This window comes from Meleagris gallopavo, chromosome 8 (assembly GCF_905368555.1).
Source record: "Meleagris gallopavo chromosome 8, MGAL_WU_HG_1.1, whole genome shotgun sequence".
Lineage (NCBI taxonomy): Eukaryota > Metazoa > Chordata > Aves > Galliformes > Phasianidae > Meleagris > Meleagris gallopavo.
Genome location: NC_139411.1, coordinates 25497492 through 25510989, shown reverse-complemented (window position 1 = coordinate 25510989; position 13498 = coordinate 25497492). Strand labels below are relative to the sequence as shown.

The 13498-nt window shown below is 48.0% G+C and overlaps 1 protein-coding gene across 9 annotated transcripts in view; it reads right to left on the bottom strand.

The window, feature by feature from the left end:
- Positions 1–13446, bottom strand: part of SHOC2 (SHOC2 leucine rich repeat scaffold protein) — a 68692-nt gene extending 55246 nt beyond the window's left edge. Inside the window, exons 1-2 of one of the 9 annotated variants that reach the window (XM_085229845.1) lie at positions 11691–11822; positions 6035–6141 (exon numbers count right to left, since the gene is read on the bottom strand). The gene's annotated coding sequence lies outside the window, so the exon portion shown is untranslated. Of the gene's footprint in view, positions 1–1044; positions 1192–2544; positions 2678–2921; positions 3068–3237; positions 3371–6034; positions 8339–11690; positions 11823–13307 lie in introns of those variants that run through there. The other 8 variants (XM_085229843.1, XM_085229847.1, XM_085229842.1 and 5 more) reach the window with 8 other exon arrangements.
- Positions 13447–13498: the final 52 nt, after the last annotated feature.

Below are 13498 nucleotides of genomic sequence, written 5' to 3'. Positions count from 1 at the left end.
GACCAAGGGCTTCAGCTGCACAGAGCTTCGAACATGCCAACATCAACCACGTGCTACTGAACTATTAGAAAAGAAATCAACACTGCACAATTACAAAGCGTATCCATTACCTAGAGGTTAAGGATGGAAAAATTTGTAGTAATTAAAGTCCCCTTTCTACCAGGGGATCATTGTTTCACTGTACCCAAACTGCCTTTACTGAACAAAACTTTGTGTCAGGCAACGCTCAGATTTAATAGCACATTATTTGCATTTCACAATACAGTCAAGCCCAAGCAATGCAGCAAAAACAAAAGCCAAACAAATTAAGGTCAATGGCTAATACTGCAAACATTACTTTCTTGCTATACGTTTTATCTGGGTGGGTTTTGTAACATACCAGAACTACTGTATCAAACAAACTAAAATATGTCAGCAGTAGGATTTTAGTGTAAACAAGGGCTCTTCTTATCTCCACAATCTAGCTACAACTGGCTGCTTAATCTTCACTGCTGTGTCCTCCCCAGCCCTCTCTCATACAAACAAACCCACCAGGGAAAAAAAAAGAAAAGAAAAAAAAAAGGCAGAAATATCTCCGCCAATATGCAGAGCTGCATTCAATACAAATAAACAAGAGATATTACAGCAACAGAGGAGAACACGAAGCACTTCCATTAAAAGAGTATCTAAAAAGCTCTGCCATAAAAAAATACGTAGATATATATAAATATATATAATAATAAAAAGCAAGGAATGAGCCTCGGAGCACTGTGAGTGGAAGGGAAAGCTGAGCAGTGGGGCTAGCCACGGGCTGGGGGGCTGCCTGAGCACCAGCCCTCACCGGCGGAACTTCAGCCCACCCGAAGCCCACTGGGGAGCTCACAGTGATCCCCGAGTGCTGGAGGCAGAGCTGGGCCCAGGAGCACAGCACAGTGCCTGAGCTGAGGGCGAGCTGCAGGGCAGAGCGGGGCGAGGCAGCTCCTGTCCTCCGTGCACACTGCAATATAGGAGTTTTCTTCTTCAGACACCACTGGAAGAAAAAAGTGGCTTGTGTTTAGCACCTACCCAAATTCCGTACAGCGACGCGATAGAAACACGTGAAATCGTTTCGTTCAGTTTCATCTCCTCATCGCCCAGCAAAATCCTCCCAAAAGGGAGTGCAGTTATTTCCACAGCTTCCTCAGCCTTGTCAAGTGCAGATCACTCCGATCCCTCGCAGCAGAACAAACAGGGGATACTTTTACACAATTAACATGCACGAGCATTACGTATGCATCAAAGCACATGCATCCACCTATTTCACTGGCACTACACGGCACTGGGAGCAGCTGGCCACGGTGACAAGCAACGATCACTATGCAGAAACACACATTTCTAGAAAGCCACAGCCAAGGAACAATGAATCCAAGGCTTTCCTAAAAGGAACACACACAGGAATCTTCAGAGGAAATCATTTCTGTGTATGAACTAGGAGCACGTGAAGAGAAAACATCCATAGGCTGAAGGAATCCCCTGTGCCACGCACAATTCCTTGAGCAGAATGCGCTGTCAGGGCGATCTCTGTGTCACACAACAAAGAACGTCCCCTCCTGCATCTCCCGCCCCAGACGAGGCACACGGGGAAGGGAAGCTCCCAGCAGACTCTGCCTGCATCACCCCAGGATCACTCTGTGTTTCCAGAAAGAGCAGAAGAGGGACACAGCAGAAGGCAGCATCCTCACTGGGGATGTGTTCCTCAAAGGCTGCTGGTACAAGGAGAGCTTTGTCTGGAAGCATCGTGCTGTGCTACAAGGTTAGATAACAAATTAGTTCTGCCTGATGTACACGTTTTGCCTTGCCACAAGTACTCAAGTGCTGATGGCCGGCAAATATTAGCCTAAAATTTAAAAGGTAACCAGCCTCACGTTACGAAAATAGCCTTCCACTCTCCTTACCCAGAACAAAGAATAATCGCACAGAAAACCAAAATAGTCAAGCTCAAATCATTCAAAAGGAACTAAGAGGATAAGGGTACTACTAAATTTAAAACGTATGCACAACAGCGTATTAATAAATTCATAGCATACAGCAAATCTTCCCCAAAACCAGCCTAGGATTATATCGAGATCACCATACAACATATGTCTGAGATACGGCTGTAAATAAGTGTGACTTAATTTGAACACTTCCTACTTTAAGATCTCGATTTTATAAATAGAAGCATCCAATAATGCCTAGTGATTTAAAAGAAAACAGTTCAGAAGGCAAAAAGAAAACAGTAAGTAGAAAGTCAAACGTGAAAACAAGTAGACAGGGGAAAACCGAGAGCCTGAATCTAATTATTAAAGGCAACAGTCCAAAAAACGAAGACTGAGTGCCGCAGCAATGACACCACACATAATCACAACTCCTTATCAGCAACGCTCTGCCTTAGAAGTGCCTTTGTGTACGCACATGTGCACGCTGCACACCACGCAGAGCTTCCACAGCCCCATCCCAAACACATCCATCAAAAAATCACCGCTGACACTCCGGCATTCGGTGACGGCTTTGTCACACGCCGCGATTTTCGTTTCATTCCCACACCTACTGCTCCATCAGCAGCACTCGGCGGAACTTCAGCCCAGCGGATCTCCGCACCGCACCGCCGGGCGCTGCCACGGCCCTTCGCCTTCCCCGAGGCTCCCGCAGCTCCGCGCCCGCGTCGCACAGAGCCGCCGGGCAAAAACGCGCTCCGAACGCCGCGGAAAGCCGTCGGCGCGCCCTCGGTGCCAGCCGTACGTAGTGCGCTGTGCGCGCCGCCCGGCCACACGGGAGGGCGAGGACTTCAGAGGGACGCCGGCCGGCCGGAGCCGCCACGAGCAACAGCCGAGCGCGTGAAGCACGAGGAGAACCCCGCGCCCGTCCTGGGGCGGCACCCGGCCCGAAGCCCCGAGTTCCTCCCTGCCCGCAGCCCCCGGTACCGAGCAGGAGCAGAGGTGAGGCTGCGGAGCTTGGCTTCCTCCTTTCTTTCTTCTTTCTATGCCGCCTTTGGGGCGATGCCACCCCTCGGCGGCACGGCACGGCGCGGCGGAGCACCTCCTGCCCAACACCCCTTGCCCAACACCCCCAGGCTGCCCGCCCCCGCCCGGCCCGGTACCCGCCGCCCGGGCCCTCCCTCCCCGCCTTTGTGCCCGCGGCCTCCCGCCGCCAGGCCCGCCCCGCCCGCTGTCAGCCCCCACCGCCTCGGCGCGGCCCCACGGCCCCGCCGCGAGAGCCCCGGCCCCGCCGCCCGCCTACCGTGCGGCTCCGCCATCCTCCTAGCGGCTCGCTCGCTCGTTCGCTCGGCCCCCCCCTCCCCGCCCGACCCGGCCGCCCCTGCCGGCCACCGTCTGTGCGCACCGAGCCGTCACGGGACTCCCCGCCCACGGCCCTCCCGCGGCACCGTGGAGGCGGGCCCGCTGAGGCACGGGGCGCCCATCTACTTCCGGGTCGCGACGCCGCCGCCATCTTGGCCGCGGGCGGAAGTGGTCCCGTCGCCCCTGGCGACGCTGAGGCGCTGGCGGCCATCCGGTGGCTCCTTGAACCGCGCCCCGAGCCGGCCCGGTGCCTCACGGAGCGTTCCCGTTCCCGGGGAGCTCCGGCTGTGTTTTACCTGCGGGACCAGAGAGGTGGAGTTCGGGCGCCGTGCCCGCAGCACACAGCCCCGGCCCGCCCGGGCTCAGCAGGGCTGTGCACCCGGCTTACCTGCGGTCTGCCCGCTCCCCTCGGCTCGTTTCTCAGTTCAGTATGCGTGCACGCTCTTTTACTAATAAATGCTGGGCAGAGTTAGAAGCAGGATTGGCCCTTCTGTATCATGGGGCACAGGGCTGAAAACAGGTGAAACGTAAAACTGAAAATCTGAAATAAAGCGTGGCAGGACAACGGTCAGCCGGCAGGGAATCAGCCAACAAATGTACACTGTTAGCTCCACCCTTCTGCTGCAATTCCTTAAATATGTACTATGAGATTAGACTGATACTACAGTACTGCTTGTGCCAACAATCAAAACTAACAGATATTTCTGCAAAGGCAGAGTTCGTACACGCAAGATTTGTTTTTAATCTGCACAAATGGAGTAGTTAATTTTATACCCTCCCACTGGATGCTGGGTAGCTGAGCTCCAGCTCAATTTCAGCCTCTAGCAGCACCATTTCTTCCCAAATCTTCATTGACGCAGACATGAGCCAGGGGAGAAAACGAGTAGGGGAGGTCAGCATCCTAAGCAGTGTTAATTAGTCCCTTAGCATCAGATTACACCAGCTGGCCCATATTTTGAATCTCGTAGTGTTTACCTCTGAGTACCTCTCTGTAAGACAGATCCACAGACAGCAAGTCAAAGACTGCTCAGTCTCCATTTCTATAGGAAAAACCTATAGAACTGGGAGAGGCTCTTGAATTACTGCCATTCATGCTGAAATGAACAGCATGGCAAATATAATTAACAAGCATTTCATAACTGCATGTGTACACAGACTGAATTAAGGTTTCAGAGGCATTTCATTTGGACATTGCCTAACTTGTAAATGCCTGACTTTGCAACCATAATAATGTTCTTTTAAAGCATGTAGCATTCCCCATGTTCCTAAAAGGACTGCTGTGGTGCAGATCACACAGCATCACGGCACTTCCCTGGATACCCAGCAGTGCTGGTACCTCCTCATGTCTGACACAGACCTCTGCCCCCCCGCCTCAAAAAGAAGCAGATGACAGTGACTGTTATCCTATATCTAGATCAGCAGTGGAGGGGGAGGGTGCTGGAATTTGGATTATTCTGTGGATTCATAAGACCATTCCTAAGGCTATTTAGTATTTACACAGTTGTCTCAAGCATGTTTCTACAAAGCACTGTGATTTATTAGCTAGCTCTTACACAATGAACTAAAATACTGTAATTAATTTGTTAAGCTTGCTTAAGCTGACCACAAGATCAATCCAGCAACTTCAGAATCATCTTTGACTGAATTCAGATACCTCTGATATTATAGACCCCCCGCTGCCTTTTCTTAATTTAGTGGCTGTCGGGACTGATGAATCGACCTTTTCTCTCTTGTTCATGTGGCCTTTTCACTACCTCCTCCCAACTGTAATTTTATTTTTTCATCTAACTACAAGCAAGTCCTCTCCTCCCCCAGCAGGCAGCTGCTGTCGCCTCATCCCAGGACACTAAATTCTCGCTGTCTGGGGCAAACCAACAAGAGGCAAATTCTTCGCTGGCTGAGCCACAGTGAAGGCCAGCCTCGGGTAAGCTGTTTGGCTGCCAGCCTGGAGAGCAGAGATGGCCCAACAAGCACATCCCCCCATCCCGCAGCCTTCCCCGCTGCCCAGCCCGCAGCTCTCCCCAGTACTCCACTCCCTTCCCCTCTGCCTGTGCCCAGCTAACACCTTCAGATGTCCACCACCCGCCTCTCCTTTCTTAGCATCCAACAGCGCTTCCAGCTTCAGTTCCCTATGCCAGCTCTTCACTCAATCTCTTCTGTCCAGTTCTTCTTCTAACTTCTATCCCCTGTGACTTTCTCTGCACCGACAAACAATTCTGCTGACTGCTGACCCTCCCCTGCTACTGGTTCCTTGCACAGATGGTCTCAGCATAAAACTCCTCAAATTTCTGATTACACTTTCTTTGTGAATTTCAGCCTCCCTCCATCTCATCTCAAACCTCCAACTTCCCAGTTTAAGGTTTTACCTTCCTCTCATCTACACCTCACTCTGCCCAGACCTTCCCATCCTATCCTATTCCTATTCCTTTTCCTGAATTGTCAGTTTATGAGAAATTTGGCCTCAGTCTTTCAGCCGAGAGTTGCAGCGTGTTCATTTGTTCTGTGGGAAAGAAGAAAGCTTTGAAGGCTGATGGCACAACAACCACCTTTTCATTTTTGTGAGCATCACATCCATCATGAAAATAGCATAAGCCTTCATCATGGTTTTCCTGTCTTCACCTTAGATGTAATCCTGGCTGTACAGCCATGGTCATGGATATACAGAAAGTGGGGAGGCTGGGAGAGCTGGCACAGCCTAAAGGGGGAGAGAGGCAGAGTATGAGGCACAGAAAACGTACCTGGGGGATGCACATACAAATCCAGAACCACTGGCAATGCTAGGAACCAGCACTGGGACGAGATCCACCACACTGAAGAGAAAGACTGCCCACCAGAGCGAAAGCTTCTGTTGCAATATAAAAGACACAAAGAAGGGGAACCTCAAAATGTGGTTCTCTGCTGAGGGACGAGTACAGCAAGATGTTACTATTTTTTACCCTGTTCCTTCTCTGTGCTCAGTCAGGTCTGCTCAATTGAGAGACAAGAAATTCTTTCTATTTTTTCTTGCTGATGGTTCTACAAAGCAAACACATAAGAAAAAAAGGATGGAGTTTGTTCAACATGCCTGTGCCCTCAAAACCAAGCTTCATGGTTTGGGGTTGCAAAACTTCCACGTAAAAACAGTTCTGGGCCTGTCAGCTTCAACTTTAAACTCGTTAGCACTTATGTATGTTTGTCAGTTTCAGACACACATTCTAGGTCCTACAGGGGTTCTTCCAAATGGATCAATCCTGAAGCATCCAGGATGTCATGCATGAGATTATTTTCTCTGATTTACTAGTAAAAGTGACAATTTTTTTCAAGTATGTGCTGTGTCCTAACTGCCCCAGGACTGGCAGTTCTGCAGCTTATTTAGTGCAAGGGGAAACTGCAGATCCATCAGGCTACCAAGCAAGCTAATCTTCAGTTACACAAATGGAGAGTCAACCAGTTCAAACAATTTATCTTTCAAAGTCAACACTACAAATGAGAGAAACGAGCAAGAGCTTTTTCATTCATAATAGACAATACATTGTATATTTTTTTAGCATAGATTTTCTAGGTGGGATAGTATCAGCTGACAGAAACTTCTAATTTTCTCTACAGTAAAAGACAGGGCAAATTAAAGGCTTCGGTTGTCTGTACTTTGAAAAGGGAAAAAGGCTGGAATGAAAACTCATTTAAACTGAAACAGATGCTGATTATTCCAGCCCAGTCGGGCTATCCAGAAAGAAACCAACATTTCCTGACTCATTTCATTTCCCTGGTACCTGCTAACCTATTCCAGGATAAGCCAAAAGAATGAAGCAAGATGCAAAAGGACACGCTGTGCACTGGTAGACAAGCTTCTCTCAGCTTGGGTCTGCAGCACCTCAACCACAGTAAGCAATGTGCCTACCAGGGACAGCATAACTCTCAAAGCTAAGGAGGAGGAGGAGTTTGGTACTCACAAAAGTGGCTTTAAAACTACAGAGGTTAAATTTGCCTAAATTTGACTCCATAGTCAAAATGATAAGCATTTGTCAAGGCATTCTGGAACATATTCTGATTAAATCACTTTTTCCACTGATCTCATAGGGACCCTAGGGAGTTGAGCTTTTCAAGGGAAAAGCCACTTCCTCCCAAGGAAAGTGCATTCAAGTCGAATGTGGCCTTGGGTTCACCAGCTTCTTGCATGCCACACATTGCGGTTGGACTTGGATGCTGTAGCAGCACTGCAGATCTACATGCCTGCAGGTGATACATGGCATCTCCTGCCACGGTACCTGCTCCACCTGACTCTCACGTCAGACTACTAAAGTTGGCTGGCACCAGTGCTCTGGTGCAGCAAGGCTTAGATTTCATTCACACTGCATGTTGTTTCTTGCCTTCAAAGGTCCAGGAACATTAGTACTAGGCTGACTGGTATGGCACGGTGTGCAGCCCAACTTTTTCTTTGCTGAACTTCATAAAAGGCTGTATTCCTGCCCCTGCACTGTGTACAAGAGGGAACAGCCTTCCATCTCCCCCTCGTCCTTTGTGATCTTCCATTCCTCAGTAGGCACAAGCATAGCCTGTCCTGCAAAAAAGAAAGCCTGAAGCCAACCAATTCTGTAGTTTATCATTTCTAGCTGATAAAGGTCAGCAAAGCCAAAGGAAAGAAGCTATTGCAGAAGCCAAAAGGGGGAAAGGTCTCTGGGAGTGGTGGCCCCAGGAAGGCTGAACAGTTTTATTACATGTTTTTCTTAAGATTAATGGGTACAGTAATCTCAAGAAAAACAACTCGACTGTGTCCTAAAAGTTACTGGGAGTGGCAGCACATCCATGCTGAGTTGTGTGAAAAGCCAGTTGCCCCATGCCCAGGCAAGCACCATTGCCAACAGGTTAACCAAGGCCAGAAGTAGCAGCAGCTTTCCTTGGGATAACATCCTGTCACTGCTGAGCCTGCTGCCTGAAATGTGGAAGATGGAGATCAGCAAGAACAGGAGAGTCCTATGAAATAACATCGACAACAAACCATCACCACCAAAACAACCCCCCGCCCCCTCCCAAAAAAACACCAGTACCCACAACCTTCCTTCACGTTCTCTCAAACAAAAATATTTTCTTCAAAAGGCATTTGGGAATGGAAAATTGAGTTGGAATAAAACATGTGCCTGTTGGTCTTAATAGCTGCAGCTCTGCTATCTATTTTCTCTCCCCCTTTCAGACTGTCAGCAGGGACTGAGTGTTCTTCTGGAGCCAGAGATGGATTTCCTGAACGGTGACAAATAGCAGTAAAGCCTGAAGTCAATTCCACAGTGAAATCATTATATAAATTGCTCTTTCCTGCAGGAAAGAGATGGATGAAAAATAAAACAAATCAAAAAATAGTATGAAATGAATAATCTTACAGTTACGGGAAGCCGGAAAGTACAACCCCAAAAATGATGCTGGCTCAATCAAGGAGCCGAGCATTATAAGGAGCACACCTGCAAATGAAAATCTCAGTTGAGGATTTATGAAAAAATAAAATAGGATCCTGAAAGCTAGATCTGTTCAGATGTACAGTGATCTTCCAGGAGGACGTCATGAAACTCCTGCCAGGAGAGAGGCAAACTAGGCCAGAGTGAGTGCCAGCAACCCTAATATTTTGTGTTGGTGTAGGAGCACACAGCTGCCTTGATACTGATCTGGTGTGCTAGGTGCTGCACAAAGTGTTGTTCTGGCTCAGGGACTGAAAGCTGAACTGAAGACCAGAAAAACAATGTGCATTTGTCACTGACACAGGGAAGGGGAGAAAAGAAAAGCAGCCGACACACTGCCAAGTCTTTTACAGGCCAGACAGACAAGGAGAGTGTTGGAGAGATCTCAGAAAGATTTTTTTCTACACATTAATATTTGGTTAGTTGCAAGCTTGGTATAGAAGCATAGAGCTGTCTGAAATGGTGGTGGAACTGCCATGGGGGTGTTGCAGGGTGATCTTGGGACGGAACTGACATCTGGTACAGCACTAAAACAGATCCATAGGAATGGGCTGGGGAAAGAAGGCTTCTGGAGCTGAATGCATTCAATGTGGAAGAAAACAGAGCTGAGAGACAGAAAAGGAAGAAGTGGCACAGACAAAGCGACAGACTGAGAACAGTCCTGCACTGTGAGGACAAGGGCTTGGTTATTCGAGAGTTTTCTTTCCCTTTCTTGTTTCTCAGGGGCAGAGCCAAGTTTCAAAGGATAATAATACAATCATTGGACTGTGTTAAGAGCTTTATGGCCAGAGTTTACCATATGTTAAAATATTGATTCTATTTCTAACATACGCTTTTGACATGGACGTTATTTTTTCTGTATAGAAGACTGACTTCTGCATACAAAAGCTGGGACTTCAAAGCAGGATCCAGTGATGCTGGATAAATACAAAGTGACGTAAGTGAAGCACAAGTCTCAGACTTTTTCCACTCAATTAAATAAAGATAGCAGGAGAGACACTAAGCAGTGCGTGGCGGTGAGAAGCTGGAATAATTAAACAATGATATGACAGAAGGTGCGTTTACGGGCAATTACAGCATGTCTCTGCTGGCACTTCAAGGCACAAGGCCAAAGACTTAAGCGATTGAAACCTCACAAGTGGAGCAGTAACCTCCTAGAAATGCCATTCTGGAGCACCTAGCCTGGGAGCCCAGAGCGGGACTCTTACACAGCCACAGGACAGCAGTTAGCCTCTGCTTTCCCTGGATGTTATTGGTAGGGATAGAACAGAGAGAGCAGCTGGTCAGAAAGCTGTCTGTGCACCCTGAGGAGCGTATGGCCAGGCACTTGTACTTGCATCCATAGCAGGGAGAGACAGAACCTTTGAGCTGAGGAAGGATGTCTCCTCCTTGTCTTGATGTGTACAGCTTGAGAACAGCGCTGCAACAAACAGCAACGAATTTAAAATGAGTATATTCAGCAGCCTGAACTAGAAGAAATCATTTATACGTTAACAGCATTCCAAAAACAAGCATAGGATTAAACATCAGGCTACCAAGCTTAAGGCCTTGAAGGCATTTATGATTTCCTCAGGGAATCACAGAGGTTTTCTGCTCCTCCCAGGATGCCAGCCCACCTCCTCCTGCTGCCCTGAGGACGGCTCTGCACCCTCCCTACTGCTCAGCAGCTTAAGGGAACAACTGCATGAAATCTGTGCATGCATTTCTGAAAGCATTTGTATGCATTATTCAACACACGTTAGTCATGCTGGTACACTACGTTTCTGACTTCATCAGCACATATAGAGGTGAAACAAGCTCTAAATGTTCATAAAAGTAGGAAAGAGACCTCCCTGAAAAGCAAACAGAGATAGGTGTTGTTAAAAGCTTCTTAAACTGTCAACAAAGTATTTACTTAAATTACTTAAACTCAGAGCTGAAAACTGCTCTCAAGGTGAGCAATTCTCATCTTGAGTGTTTTTTTTTTTAAAACACCCTTTGTCTGGGGTTGCATGGTTATATGGGACGCTCAACCAGATTTTCCTTTTTAAAGGACTCAATCCAGACTTTCTTGTTGCATGGAAAGAAAAAAAAAAGAAAAAAAAAAGGAAAACACGATCTTGAAAGGCTCAAAAAATCAGAATACAAATGAAAAGCATTTAAAATGTATGAAGGCAAAAACCAAGACTTGTAAACAAATGGGACTGGCTTCACCTAAATGCTTTTTTCTTCTACTTAGAATGTTTCTCAGTACTTAAAATAAATGTTGTCTTATGTATGCAGTGGCACATGCAGCAAGTGACTGCCACATTATGAAACTCTGTATTCCAGCAATGCACATCTCTGCTGTCTGTCGCACTCAGAATATCTGGGTAGAGGAGGAGGAAAACAAGCTTATCATTTATACAATAATTGCTGGTTTTGTGGTCGTGAGGCTTTCTGCAGAGTACAAGAATAACTTGTTTGCAACACCAGTAAAAAAGGATGGAACCTAGAGTGCGTTGTCTCCCTCTGGAAGCCTACTCACGCAGTGTCAGACACCATCTGGCTTCACCCCAAGGCCAGCTCTCAGCACATAGTGAGGGCACAACTTCAGACCTGGGTGCCCCCCAAGGTCACAACCGATCGTGCCATCCCACTGCAAGCACGTCTTGCTACCATAAGAAAAAGAGTATGTATCAGAGTACAACAACCCCCAGATCCATAGGAAATGGAATAAACAAACTTAAACCAATATAACTATGCTTTCCTTAGCAGAACAAAAACAGAGTCCTTCATATATAACTGGAATATCGGTTAATTGCAGCTAATATCACTCTAGTGGATGAACACTAGTGTTATTCAAAGCAAAAACCATCACTGCTTTTCAGGCACCTTGAAAAATATGACCCTGAGCACCCAGCAATGCCCGTGCCTCTCTCTCATGCAGTTCTTCCAATCCTGAAGAACTGCATTTTCCTTAAAGAAAGAAGTTTCTTAAAAGCAGACTTACCAGAGACCGCCGAAAACAATCCTCATAATCACTCTGTCTCAGTGCTACCAGCTTTCCAGACAGGCTGCCAAGTCGGCATTTGACTAAGAAAATAGGTTTAGCACAAATCTAGATTCCTCTTCTCAAGCACTAAAATGCTTAAGTAGCACATCGAGTTGACCATTGTTTCTTATCACCAAGCAAACAAACCTCGTTGGCAGGAAAACTGCATTTACAAAGCGACTCCCTGCACGACTGAGATGGGCTCTGGTTGCTACAGATGCCGATCCTCATGGTCATCCGCAACGTCAAAAAACCTATCCCACAATTTGATTTCAACGTCTTGCTTTCAGTTCGTTTTCTGTTTCTCCACAGACCATATTTGTTACCACAGGAGTAACTGTTGGTTTCACAGCACACAATTTTCATTCATAACAGGCTGTCTTTTCCACTCATTTTTAACCAGAGTTAAGATGTTAGATGGATCTGTTAAAGCAAACTACCAAGTCACTGATCTACAAATTGTATGTGATGTGCAAAACGGCGTGGGCTGCAAACATTCACAATTTTCATAAATTAGACCCCAGTCCCTCATCCTTTCCCTTCCAATCAGTAGGAAATACTAATTGGCACACCAGAGAGCCTGCTTTTCCCACTGAAATCAGTGAGAACACTTCTGCGCACTTCAAAGGGTACAGAAGGATGTCCAAAGCAAGCACATCCATTTTGCAGTCTCACCAATGCCAATCTTTTGACCTGCAAGTGGAACGCATGAATCACAACAGAAGCGGCCCGCTTCTGGGCCGTCTGAAACCAAACCAAAAGTGTTATCTTTGGCTGACTCCACAAAAGCCAGGAAGTCGGGGACCCATTTTCAGCCTCTGCAGGTTGCTCTGCTGGCCCCAAATGCAACGAGCAGGCAAGACTTCAAGAGAAGTGAAAGCTGGCTACCTGAGGGACCGTCAGTTTCCTACTGTAGGTTGCCTTAGAGGAAAAAGGAAATAGTTCTGGAACAATGCAGACAGGCTTTAAATAACTGTCAGAGAATTCTGCTTACTGGAAGTTAAAGGTTTATCCCAGGTCTTACCGTAGACCCTAGAGTGCCTTAGGTTCCATAGCAGACAGCAGAGGGAAGCACACGGCCAGCACAGAAATCATCACAGAATCGTAAGAAGCTGGATTTGGAAGGGAGCTTTAAAGGCCATCGGGTCCAGCCCCCTGCACTGAACAGGGACACCTACAGCTCCATCAGTGCACAGAGCCCCATCCAGCCCGACCCTGGCCGTCTGCACGGGTGGGACACGCCGCCTCTTCGGGCAACCTGTGCCACTGCCTCACCGCCTTAATTGTGAAAACTTTGTTACCTGCAGACCCTCGAGGTAACCCACGGCCAACACAAACAGCGCGTGTGGGAACACAGGCAACCTCACTAGCGAGAGCTGGGGTACAGCAGCTCCGGAAGGTGGGCCGGGCCCGTCCGGCTGTGAGCCGAACGGCTGTGCGCCGAGCTGCTGCAGAGCAGCGGGAGGGAGCCTCGGAAATGCAAATCCGCGCTCTGCTGGGGGATCCCGGCGCACCGGCCGGGCTGGTTTGGCTGCATTTATGCCCTCAACCTTCGAGGCTTTTACCGGCGTTTACCTTCTAACCAGCAGCATGATTCACCCCACGAACCCTGAGGCGCTGCCCGGAGACGAACTCGGGAACGCGTCAGACCGGACAGAGCCCACCCGTCGATCGGTACCCGCTGGCTTTTTATGAAAAGCAGCGATCCCCGTGCCTCGCGGCCACGCCAAGTGCACGCACTCAGGCAGGCCGGCCGCAGCCGAGCC